This window comes from Myotis yumanensis, unplaced genomic scaffold (genome assembly GCF_028538775.1).
Source record: "Myotis yumanensis isolate MYYU_CA2020_CCGP unplaced genomic scaffold, mMyoYum1.0.hap1 SCAF_1, whole genome shotgun sequence".
Taxonomy (NCBI): domain Eukaryota; kingdom Metazoa; phylum Chordata; class Mammalia; order Chiroptera; family Vespertilionidae; genus Myotis; species Myotis yumanensis.
The window spans coordinates 71,333,099-71,344,237 of NW_027223752.1; the positions used below are offsets into that span (position 1 = coordinate 71,333,099).

At 47.2% G+C, this 11,139-nt stretch overlaps 1 non-coding gene and 1 pseudogene across 1 annotated transcript; one reads left to right on the forward strand and one right to left on the reverse strand.

Moving 5' to 3' along the window:
* Positions 1-319: 319 nt before the first annotated feature.
* LOC139004174 (SWI/SNF complex subunit SMARCC1 pseudogene) lies at positions 320-2,127 on the reverse strand (annotated as a pseudogene).
* A 367-nt stretch (positions 2,128-2,494) lies between these two features.
* LOC139000674 (U8 small nucleolar RNA) lies at positions 2,495-2,622 on the forward strand. The gene has a single exon (XR_011469672.1). It is a non-coding gene; the product is annotated as a U8 small nucleolar RNA (small nucleolar RNA).
* The last annotated feature ends 8,517 nt before the right edge of the window (positions 2,623-11,139 follow it).

Consider the following 11,139-nt stretch of genomic DNA (forward strand, 5'->3'; position numbering starts at 1 on the left):
ACCAGTTTTTGGTTCCTGTTAACTTGGAATGCTCTCCCTTACAGCAATGAAGGAAATAAAAAGAAATGATTATAAAACGTTATCCACAGAGGCGTAAGACAAAGCAAGACCGCGGGACAACCGACATGATAGAGCCCGGAATGCCCACACCAGCACAGACACAACTAGAGTGCCCGGGCACGCCGTCACCAGGGAGGACTCACACCAGGGGGTTGGAGAGGGGAGGCCAGCGGAATGGGGAGCGGGAGATGGGACGCGTGCTTGGCCTGTGAGAAGGAAAATCCTGAAAGAGAACCAGGAAGCTGAGGAATGTGTCTGGTCATCCCCTGCGGCGGGCGGTGGTCGTGCGCTCCCAGCAGCCCCCAGGCCAGGGCGCGGGGGGTGGGGGGGGCTGGAGCCGGAGCAGACTCGGTCTGCAGGCGGGGGGGGGGGGGCGGCGATACATGCCGTTGGGGGCCGTGAGGGTGACCCGGGGTCCTAGGATGCTTCCTGGCATATGGCGGCATCCCAGCAGGAATACCGGGGCGGGGGATGCTGGCTGCGACGGTGGGAATCACGCGGTCTGGCGGGGGCTGCCCCGCATCCTGGAACCTGGGCCTGGATTCTGACCTGGCTGGGGCGGGCGGGGCGGCGGCATCTGCTGCTGCATCGGAGGGTAGGGCGGGGGCTGCTGGTGAGGCAGCATGCGGGGTGCCCTGCTGCTCCCAGCGGCGCCAGGCCCGGCCCCGCCGTGTGCCGGTGGCCCTGTGCAGGCTTCCGCCCCTGCTGCTGCTGCATTTGCTGGCGGGCTCGCAATGCCCGCATTTCAGCTGCTCCGCGTGGTAGTTCTGGCGTCCAGGGAGCAGCTGCTGCCTCTGCTGCTCTAAAGCCTTTCTCTCGGCCCAGGATCGTCTCCAGCTCCTCGAAACGCCGGAGTTTGATCTCCAGTTTCTTCACCTGTGTCTCAACCAGGAGCGCGACTGGGGACTTGATCTTTCTTCCACGGCAGCCAGGTGCTCGGCGTTGGTTGCAGCTGAGGGGAGAGCAGCTGCTGCGGCCGTGGCTCCGTGTCCTTCGGACACCTCATGTTCTACTTTCTTCCCAATTTCGCTTTCTCTTTCTTTACAAGTATCAGTGAGTTCCCTGTTCTCTTCAGACTCCTTTTCCTCTGACTTGAGGTCCTCACTGACTTCACTATCCTGTTCCTTCTCGCTGTTCTTCTCATTGTCTCCATCTTGGGCTGCATCACCTTCATCCGTTTCCTTTTCCCCTTTGTTTTCTGCCTTTTCAGGCTGCTGACCATCAGCATCTATTTCCATTTTTTCCTCTTCAGCTCCTTCAAGCTTTCCTGGCTCCTCGGCCCGTGCCTGCGACACAGGCTCTCCAGGCCGCAGGTGGGATCCACTTTCCCAGAGGCTCGGGCTGCTTCTTGTACTTTCTTGACATGAGCTTCAACCAGTTCCAGGGGCACCTCCTCCCGGACCGAGAGAACTCCTCCAAAGCCGCTTTAGCTGCAGCAGATGCCACTGGAGGCTCCACCTCAGATGCCAGAAAAGCTACCTGCTCATGCCAGGTTTCCTGACTGGCTGAAGGGGACCAGCTGGTAGGCCTGGGCCCCAGGGAGGTGGCCCAGGTGCGGCTCCTCAATGGGGAGCCGCAGGAAGTGGAGGGTGCACTCATCCTGAGTCCGGCTGCCCACATGCTCCGACACTTTGTCCCAATCATCCGTGTACATCTCCAGGCCTCAGCAGCAGCAAGGTCTCCTGCTCCGTCCACTCCCTTCCAGCACTGGCACCTTTACTCTTTGCCAAGGTTTTTTTGAAGTAAATGTCAGTACGGAGACCAAAGTTCTGCAAATCAATTGGTTTTTCCTTGTTCTCCTCAGGAAAATTTAACATCTGCTGAGCAGCAGGGACCTGAGGTGATGGAAGGTGTAAAGGCACCAGCCCAGAGAGGGTATCAGCGAGCACAGTGAAGTGAAGCGTAGGCGGGGTACCATCCCCTGGGCGGGCTTTCCGGGTCCACTTGGTAATTAACAAGGCCCCACTGCTCTAGGAAGGCATGAACCCTCAACACAGCACACACATCTCCAGTCAAGTTCCTCCAACAAGCGGTGCTGGTCAGATATTCTTGGGGGTTCAGGCGATTTTTTTTTTTAAATATATTTTTATTGATTTCAGAGAGGGAGGGAGAGAGAGAGATAGAAACATCAATGATGAGAGAATCATGGATAGTCTGCCTCCTCTACGCCCTCCACTGGGGATCGAGCCCACAACCCTGGCATGTGCCCTTGACTGGAATCGAACCCAGGACCTTTCAGTCCACAGGCTAACGCTGTACCCACTGAGCCAAACCAGCCAGGGCTTTTTATTGATTTTAGAGAACACCAATGTGAGAGTGGAACAACAATGGACTGCCTCCTGCACACCCCCTACTGGGATGGGCCCTGACAGGGGAATCGAATCAGCAACCTTTCATTGCATGGTGCATGGGACAACACTCAACCAGCTGAGCAACGCCAGCCAGGCACCTGTTCCTCCTTTTGGAGGGCAGATTAGAACATGATGATTGGAGTTTGCATTATTCATGATTAGTGTCTGCGTAATCAGGATTTACAATACCCTGATTGCTCCTGAGTCTTAAGAAAAGAAAAGATTATAATAAACAAACAAACAAATAAATAAATGCTATAGAGAAACTAGGAATATTGTAAAAACTCAGACTACTGTTCTTTCTGAGAAATCAACCAAAGAAAAATATCAAAGTCAAATAATCAAGTATGGAAATAAAGTGAGATTTTTACTGGTAAGCTTGGTGGCGGACACACCCAGCTTTCCATTTGTCTCAAAACTTTTCTGAGCATTAGAAATATTTTCTAATTACAGCATTGATTAAGACCAGAAGGCTTTGTCACTTATGAGTGGGTAACATAGGGAAAGTTACCTAACTTTTCTGTACCTCCTCGGAAAAAATGGGAGAATAGTCTCCACCCTGTACCATTGTCAAGTACATTAAATATGTTACTATTTAAAGCTCTTTTCCCAATATTTTTATTTACTTTTAGAGAGAGGAAGGGAGAGGGAGGGAGAAAGATCCATGTGAGAGTAGAACATTGATCGGCTGCCTCCTGCATGTCCTCTACTGGGATCAAGCCTGCAACCAGGTCATGTGACCTGTCCAGGAATCAAACCAGCAACCTTTTGGTGCACAGGATGACACCCAACCAACTGAGCTACACCAGCCAGGTTGTAAAGCTCTTTTAAAAACACAAAGCAAAAGATTGTTTGTTAAGTAAGTTAAATATTTTAAAGTTTCTGGATGAAAAATAATAAAGTTTACAAAGGTATAAGAAGAGTCCTGGTAGTATATGCTTGAACAGAGTGTTAGGAACAATGATTATAATGTCAAATTGTTTCCAGTTATCAAAAAAGGACCCATAATCTAATTAAATGAAATAATAGAATTGGAAGAAAGCTGCACAGTTCCAATAATATTCAGTGTATTTCTAGTGTTGCAGAGCTCACTTTCCATTAGATTAAACCCTTTCTTCACCCCAAGTTTGCAACTCGGGATAATGTAAGATAGTGCTAGAAATACTTGCTGCATTTACAATGGGCATCTGAGCAAGTAACAAGTGATTCTGCTCTCTCTCTCCTTTTTTTTTTCTTAGCTATAAATTTCAGTAATTGAACTAAGTATACCTCAGGTCACAAATAAAGTGTGGGCTGTAAAAGTAACCACAAAGAGTGATTTCATCATATATTTCCAACTGGGCAGTCATGGTGGATAGTCATACCTCAGGCCTATAACTTGCCTAAATGAAAGGTTATCTTTGCATTAAGCAATTCACGTCCATTGTTTTTTGTTTTGTTTAGGCTTTTTTTTTTTTTTTTTTTTTTTTTTTTTTTAATATATTTTATTGATTTTTTGCAGAGAGGAAGGGAGAGAGATAGAGAGTCAGAAACATCGATGAGAGAGAAACATCGACCAGCTGCCTCCTGCACATCTCCCACTGGGGATGTGCCCGCAACCCAGGTACATGCCCTTGACCGGAATCGAACCCGGGACCCTTCAGTCCGCAGGCCGACGCTCTATCCACTGAGCCAAACCGGTTTTGGCTGTTTAGGCTTTTGAAATGCCTCTTTATCAGACCCCCTCAAGCAAACCACTCTCCAGAGTGCACGCAATCTTGTTAATGATCCAATCTCTGCCTCGCTTTCTCCCACCTTCATATAATAATCTTAATTCCAAATGTATAAAAGGTATAAAAAAGCCCTGGCCAAGGAGGTCAGTTGGTTGGGCGTCATTCTGTGCACCAAAAGGTTGTGGGTTTGATTCCCTGCCAGAGCACATGCCCAGGTTGTGGGCTCAATCCCGGGTGGGAGGCATGCAGGAGGCAGCTGATCAATGATTATATCTCATCATTGATGTTTCTACCTCTCTCTCCCTCTCCCTTCCTCTCTGAAATCAATATAAATATTTTTAAATAAATAAAAATTAAAATTTGTTCAGTGGTTGGAGCACCAGCCCTCACATGGAAGCATCTCAGGTTCAATTCCTGGTGAAGGGCATATACCTGGGTTGCAGGTTGCTCCCCCATCAGGTGGGGTAAGTGCAGGAAGCAACCACTCCATGTGTCTCTCACATTGATGGCTTCTCTCTCTCTTTCTCTCTCTCTCTCTCTCTTTCTCTCCCACTCCCTACCTTCCACTCTCTCTAAAAATCAATGGAAAAAATATCCTCGGGTGAAGATTAAAAACAATAGAAATGTGTAAAAGAAACGAGCATTGGAGATCTGGCTTCCTGGCATTGTCATCAGTTTGGCTCAAACCCATAAAAATGCTCTGTAAGTTTGGACCTTTCTTGCGTAGACAAAAGTATATCCTAACAATGATGATTTAAATGTTTCGAGGGCCTCATTTATGATGTCCATCCATTTTGCATATTGACATTATACATAATATAATGTTTCATTTTAATGAAAGACTACTGCTAACCCAGCCTGTAAAAATACATTGAAAAATTGTTTGTTGAACTGGATGTGGTCTTTGGCTTGAGCAATTTCCTCCTCCTCTCCATTCACGTTTTTGCCCAGTAAGCATTTGCAGACTTCTTTTCCACGTGGCACTCCCACAGCTCCAGCCATCTGGGTGGGACATCTTGAGGCCTCCAATCTGCATAGATGGCTGCCGCCCACCTCGCTCTCTCCCTCCCTGTCCTCCCTGGCAACTACTGCCTATACTGCTCCTTCGCTCTTCTGGACAAACTGGGGGTGCTGTGTTTCCGTAAGCGGGAGCTCCCGGGGCGTAAAAACTGGAGCTCACCGGTCTTTTTCTCTTGCTTTTGGCCCAATCAGTCCTTCCTTGGTGAATTACATTTTACTTCCAAAAGACACAAACTTGGCTTTAACAAAAGCAGCGCCCGTGTTAGGTGACAGTGTTATGTTTTCTGGGCCATGGGAGCCCGCAGGCCTCTGGAGGTCACTCACCCCACCCTGGCGGGGAAGCGTCCGCTCCCGCCGCCGCCGCCGCCGCCGCCGCAGCGGGTGCCCTGGGCCGGCGGCCAGCCGCTCCCCTCTCGGACCTCGCAGCTGGGCCCCTCCACGCCGCGGGGACAAAGGGGCTTGTGTCCTGCCGGCCGCCAAGAGGCCTCTACCGGGCTGGGGCGGAGCGCGCCCACATATGACCCTGCGAGCGGCCTCCGCCTGCGGCCGGCTCGCTAGCGGGCTGCAGTCTCCCCCGCCTCCCGCGACCCCAGCCTCCCCCCTGTGGGAGTCTCCCCCGGGCGATCGCGTGGGTAGAGCGTCCCCAGCGGCAACCGCGTGTCCCTCCCAGGATTTCTTAGCGGATTTGAGCAAAGTTCAGGCACAGCCATCTGGGTGGGAATGTGACATTCCTTTCACCCAGTTCATGATCCAGGGGCTCCCCCCACCGCTCCCGGTTTAGGGAGGGCCCACACAGCTTCTCCCAGGTCGTTTTTGTTTTTGTTTAGGTTAACACACTTCTGAGAAGCCTCTTTATCAGGCGCCCTCAAGCAAACCACCTCAAGAGTAAGAGTGCACATAATCCTGTCTTCTCTTTGGGGAAGAAGAGGCGGGCCTAACATTTACATAACTTGCCTACACGCCAGGACTGTGAAATAAGTATTATTTTCCCATTCTGTCTTTCCATTCTTAGAAAACTGAGGTTAGAAGTTTTCCCCTCTGTGCCCTAGGCTCTGGTTAATAACTTCTTTGTTCACCAAATCCTCCAGTTACAAACTTTACTAGACTCTTCCTTTCGCTTTACTCACACCATTCATTTAATGTCTACTCATAGGGAACTTGTTAAAGAAACTGTCTAATATTTAAAAGCTGCATATGTACAGCTAGGGGAAATCTTCATATTGTAGAGGCTCTGTAGGGTATACTAGATCTGAATTGCATATATAAAATGAAAACAGTAATGGTACCTAATGCACAGGGTTGTTGTGAAGATTAAATGAGTGAAAGTACTTAGAACAATATCCAGAATATAGATCATTAGCCATTTACTTATACGTATTGTTAATGAAAAGAAAAAGGGGCAAAAGAGCATGTACAATACATTTTTAAATATTTTTATTGATTTCAGAGAGAGGAAGGGAGAGAGAGATAGAAACATCAACTATGAGAGAGAATCATTTATCGGCTGCTCCTGCACACCCCCTACTGGGGATGGAGCCCGCAATCTGGGCATGTGCCCTGACTGGAAATCGAACCCTGACCTCCTGATTCATAGGTTGATGCTCAACCACTGAGCCATGCCAGCTGGGCTACAATAATTTTTATAAAAGAAAAATAAGTATATGGGTAAAATATCCCTTAAAAACTTCACCATCCTACATAATAAAAAGCTAATATGCAAATCGACCAAATGGTAGACCGGTTGCTATGATGTGCACTGACCACCAGGGGGCAGACGCTCAATGCAGGAGATGCCCCCTGGTGGTCAGTGCGCTCCCACAGGGGGAGCGCTGCTCAGCCAGAAGCTGGGCTCTGCAGCAGCGCTAAGGATGTCCAACATCCCCCGAGGGCTCCCAGACTGTGAGAGGGCACAGGCCAGGCTGAGGGACCCCCCCCCCCCCCGCTCCCACCCCCACTCCCCAGCTCCCGCCAGTGTACGAATTTCCTGCACTGGTCATCTAGTAAATCAATAACAGTTGTTGCTTCTGGAGAGAGTAACAGAGGGGCCAGAGCAAGGCAACTTATTTTCACTGTATACCTTTCTATACCTTTTTAATTTTTTACCATGCGTATTTGACATCTATGTGAAAAGATAAGCTAATTTTGATTAATTCTTTAAATAGAAAAATATCTAATAGAAACACATTAAGAAAAAGTAATTAAATTTTATGAGATGTAGAAGTCATATTACAATCTTTTCCATTAGTGTTATTTTGTTAAAATGATTACATATTGCAGTCACTGAATGATTTTTTTAAACACTTGCTGCACAGTTTCAAATTATTGATGGAGCACAGTGCTTGTACCTCAAAGTGTGGTCCTCAGACCAGCAGCCTCAGTACTACCTAGGAACCTGTTAGAAATGCAGAATCTCAGGCCCCACCCCAGAACTACTGAATCAGAGTCTACATTTTAATAAGAATCTCAGGGGGTTTGTCTGAAGGATCTTGTTTGAGGTATGAGAAATGCTGAGCTAAAAGATATAATAATAATTAAAAGACCAAATGTTTTACTCATCTCTAATCTTTGACCCCTTGCCTCTCAAAATTGCTATTTAGTGTTAGACAGACATGAGCAGAGCAAGGACGATGAGCCAGGTACAGAGTCACCAGGGTAGAAGCCCCAGATGCAAGGGGCAAAACTGGGAAAACAAGATCCTGGCCCCCAGGGTAACCTATCCTCCCCTAGTATATCACTGGCCATGTGATTTGGACCCCTGATCTTTCATATTGCTCATCAGGCAATTTAGACCCTCTGACCTTTTCCTCCCTGAAGATAACATCTAGGACTCAGTTGTATTTCAGCTCCAGGCCCAGAAAAAGCAGTAAAACCAGACGACAAGTGAGGCCCTGGCTACCTCAGGACCAGCTGCATTGACTAATGACCCCCTGTCCTGGCACTGGCCAATCAATGGAGACTGTGAGGTCCTCACTGAAAGGAGCCAGGCTAGGAGATCTTGTGAGAGTTTGAGAAATTTTATTACATTTGTTCACAGCGGGCTGAGACTGGTATGTCCTGTCAGCCCTGAGGGGGTGGTTAGGTTCTCTAATATAGGGTAGAAGTATGCAACATAGGGTGAGGGTGTGGGTGCACAAGCAGAGGGGAGGGCATGAGTTGGTCAAGGGAGTCAAGGGAGGCGAGTGCAGAGGGCTGTCAAGTAAAGGGAGATTCATCCTATCTTGCTTCTGCAAGTACAAGCCATCTACTCCAAGCTATGGGAAAAGGCTTATATCAATATATATTTCAGAAAATATGTCCAAGCAGGAGAGATTTAGGATAGTTCATACTAACAGGGGCCACGACCCTGAAAGAGCACACCTGGAAAGCTGATGAATATTCTATTAAGACCCTCTCCTGAGACCTCCCCTAAGATTTCCACCTGCCAGAGAGAGATAAATAGCCCTAGCCAGTTTGGCTCAGTGGATAGAGTGTCAGCCTGTGGACTGAAGGGTCCCGGATTTGATTCTGGTCAAGGGCACATACCTGTAGGAGGCGTGCAGGAGGCAGCAGATCAACGATTCTTTCTCATCATTGATGTTTCTCTCTCTCCCTTCCTCTCTGAAATCAATAAAAATATTAAAAAAAAAAAAAAAAGAGAGAGAGAGAGATAAATACACTCAGGACAAATAACCCAGTGCATGCTCTCCCTCTAAGGAGCATATCTGTACCATTCCCTTCCCCCTCTCCTTTCCACACAGGCACATATCCCCTAACCTCTAAGGCAGTGGTTCTCAACCTTCCTAATGCCGAGACCCTTTAATACAGTTCCTCATGTTGTGGTGACCCTCAACCATAAAATTATTTTCGTTGCTACTTCATAACTGTAATTTTGCTACTGTTATGAACTGTAATGTAAATATCTGATATGCAGGATGTATTTTCATTGTTACAAATTGAACATAATTAAATCATAGTGATTAATCACAAAAACAATATGTAATTATATATGTTTTCCGATGGTCTTAGGCGACCCCTGTAAAAGGGTCGTTCGACCCCGAAAGGGGTCACGACCCACAGGTTGAGAACTGCTGCTCTAAGGGACCCCATGAGACTTGCAACCAGGGGAGCAATGGGCAGTGGCAGCTCATCTTGGACTAACCCCCTGAACCTGTCTCCAAGGCCCCCTTTCCTCTGACTTCCTAGTGAGCCAAAGCAGCCCAGTCTAGGCTCTCCTGCTGCTTCTTCGACGCCGTTCCTTGTTTTACTGTCCTAGGTGTATTTTTGCTGCCAATACCCTTTGGACCCAATACCCTTTGGCTCAGTGCTATGTAGTCCTTCCCTTTGGGTATCCCTATTCCCCAATCCCTTTTCCTTAAATAAATTCTATTTTTCTTTATTCACCCTCTGAGATGGCTATTTAGCCTCCCCATGCACCGCCGACTTTAATCTTTCAGTTAGATGATTCTGGAAAACAAATTACTGAGTAAAAGAAGGCATGCAAAATAATACAACCTGCACAACTCCATTTATATGATCTTCCAAAACAGCTACACTAATCATGGTGTTAGAAGTCAGGACAGAAGTTACCTTTGGGGAAGAGGGAGGAGATAGAGATTGCAGCAGGGTCCAAGGGTTGCTTTTGGAGGGCTAGTAATGTTATTGGTCATTTATGTTTATAATATTCTTTTTAAAAAATATATATTTTATTGATTTTTTTACAGAGAGGAAGGGAGAGGGATAGTCAGAAATATTGATGAGAGAGAAACATGGATTAGCTGCCTCCTGCACACCCCTACTGGGGATGTGCCCGCAACCAAGGTACATGCCCTTGACCAGAATCAAACCTGGGACCCTTGAGTCCACAGGCCGATGCTCAATCCACTGAGCCAAACCGGCTAGGGCTGTTTATAATATTCTTAAGGACCATACACCTCTGATTGGTGTGCTTTTTGTGTCTTATATTTCAATAAAAAAAAAATTTTAATTCCACTATTATCACCTATCTCAAAACCCTTGACCATACCTGGTTTGGGGCTGGGGGTGGGGTCAGGGACAAGGTGCTTGATGAAAAGATACTAAGCTGATAAAATTATCTGCGCTGATTTAATTACTGGTGGATAACTCCCACACACTCATTTCAGAACTCCTGTACATTTTAAAAGGTGCCTACTACTGACTGCTTTCACCCAAAAGATGACATGAGTACAATAGAGCTTCAGGTACTCCCTGGAGCGGTGGGAGGAGAGCACAGGCTCTGCTCTCTGACTTAGTGGGTTTGGAGCCTGGATCTACCACTCAGTTGCTATACAGGGGTGGGCAAAAGTAGATTTACCATTGTGAGTACATACAAGTTTATTTGTGTACTATTGTTTATTGTACTACAACTGTAATCCTACTTTTGCTAGCTCCTGTACAATCTTAGGCAAGTTACTTGGCATGTCCGTCCTGTGGGAGGATGACAATTATAGTCCCACTTTATAGGAATGCTCTATGTATTAAGTGGGATCATATATATGAAGTGCCAGGCACAGTGCCCGGCATGTAATAGACCATTAATGAACAATTATTTGAGTACAGGTCTTCTCAATCAATAACTCCCAAACACTACTTCACAGGTAATCATTACCTGCAGTTCAAGAAAATCACAGAAAACTTTCCGAAAGCCACTTTCCTGAACTCAATTCAGGTGTCGTGATTGACGTGAGAACCAGAATCTGGAGTGTCGGCAACAGGTTTTTCAGAAGCAGCTGTCTCATTCCATTACCTTTAGCCAGCAGTAATGCCTGTGTCCGCCCACTTCCCCCACAGCTCTCAGTACAGAGCTGCGCCTGTTTCTCACGCCTCCTGCTGCACTTTCCCAGGAGCTGGCTCTAGAGCTTCTAAACTAAAATTTTCAGGTGGAAATACTTGCAAGCAAACTCCATGCTCTTATTTCTAATCCTCAAGAGGCTCAACATTCTCTTTGTCCACTTCTTCCCAGATACCCGTGGCTCCAGGCAACAGTGTAAAGGTGATGT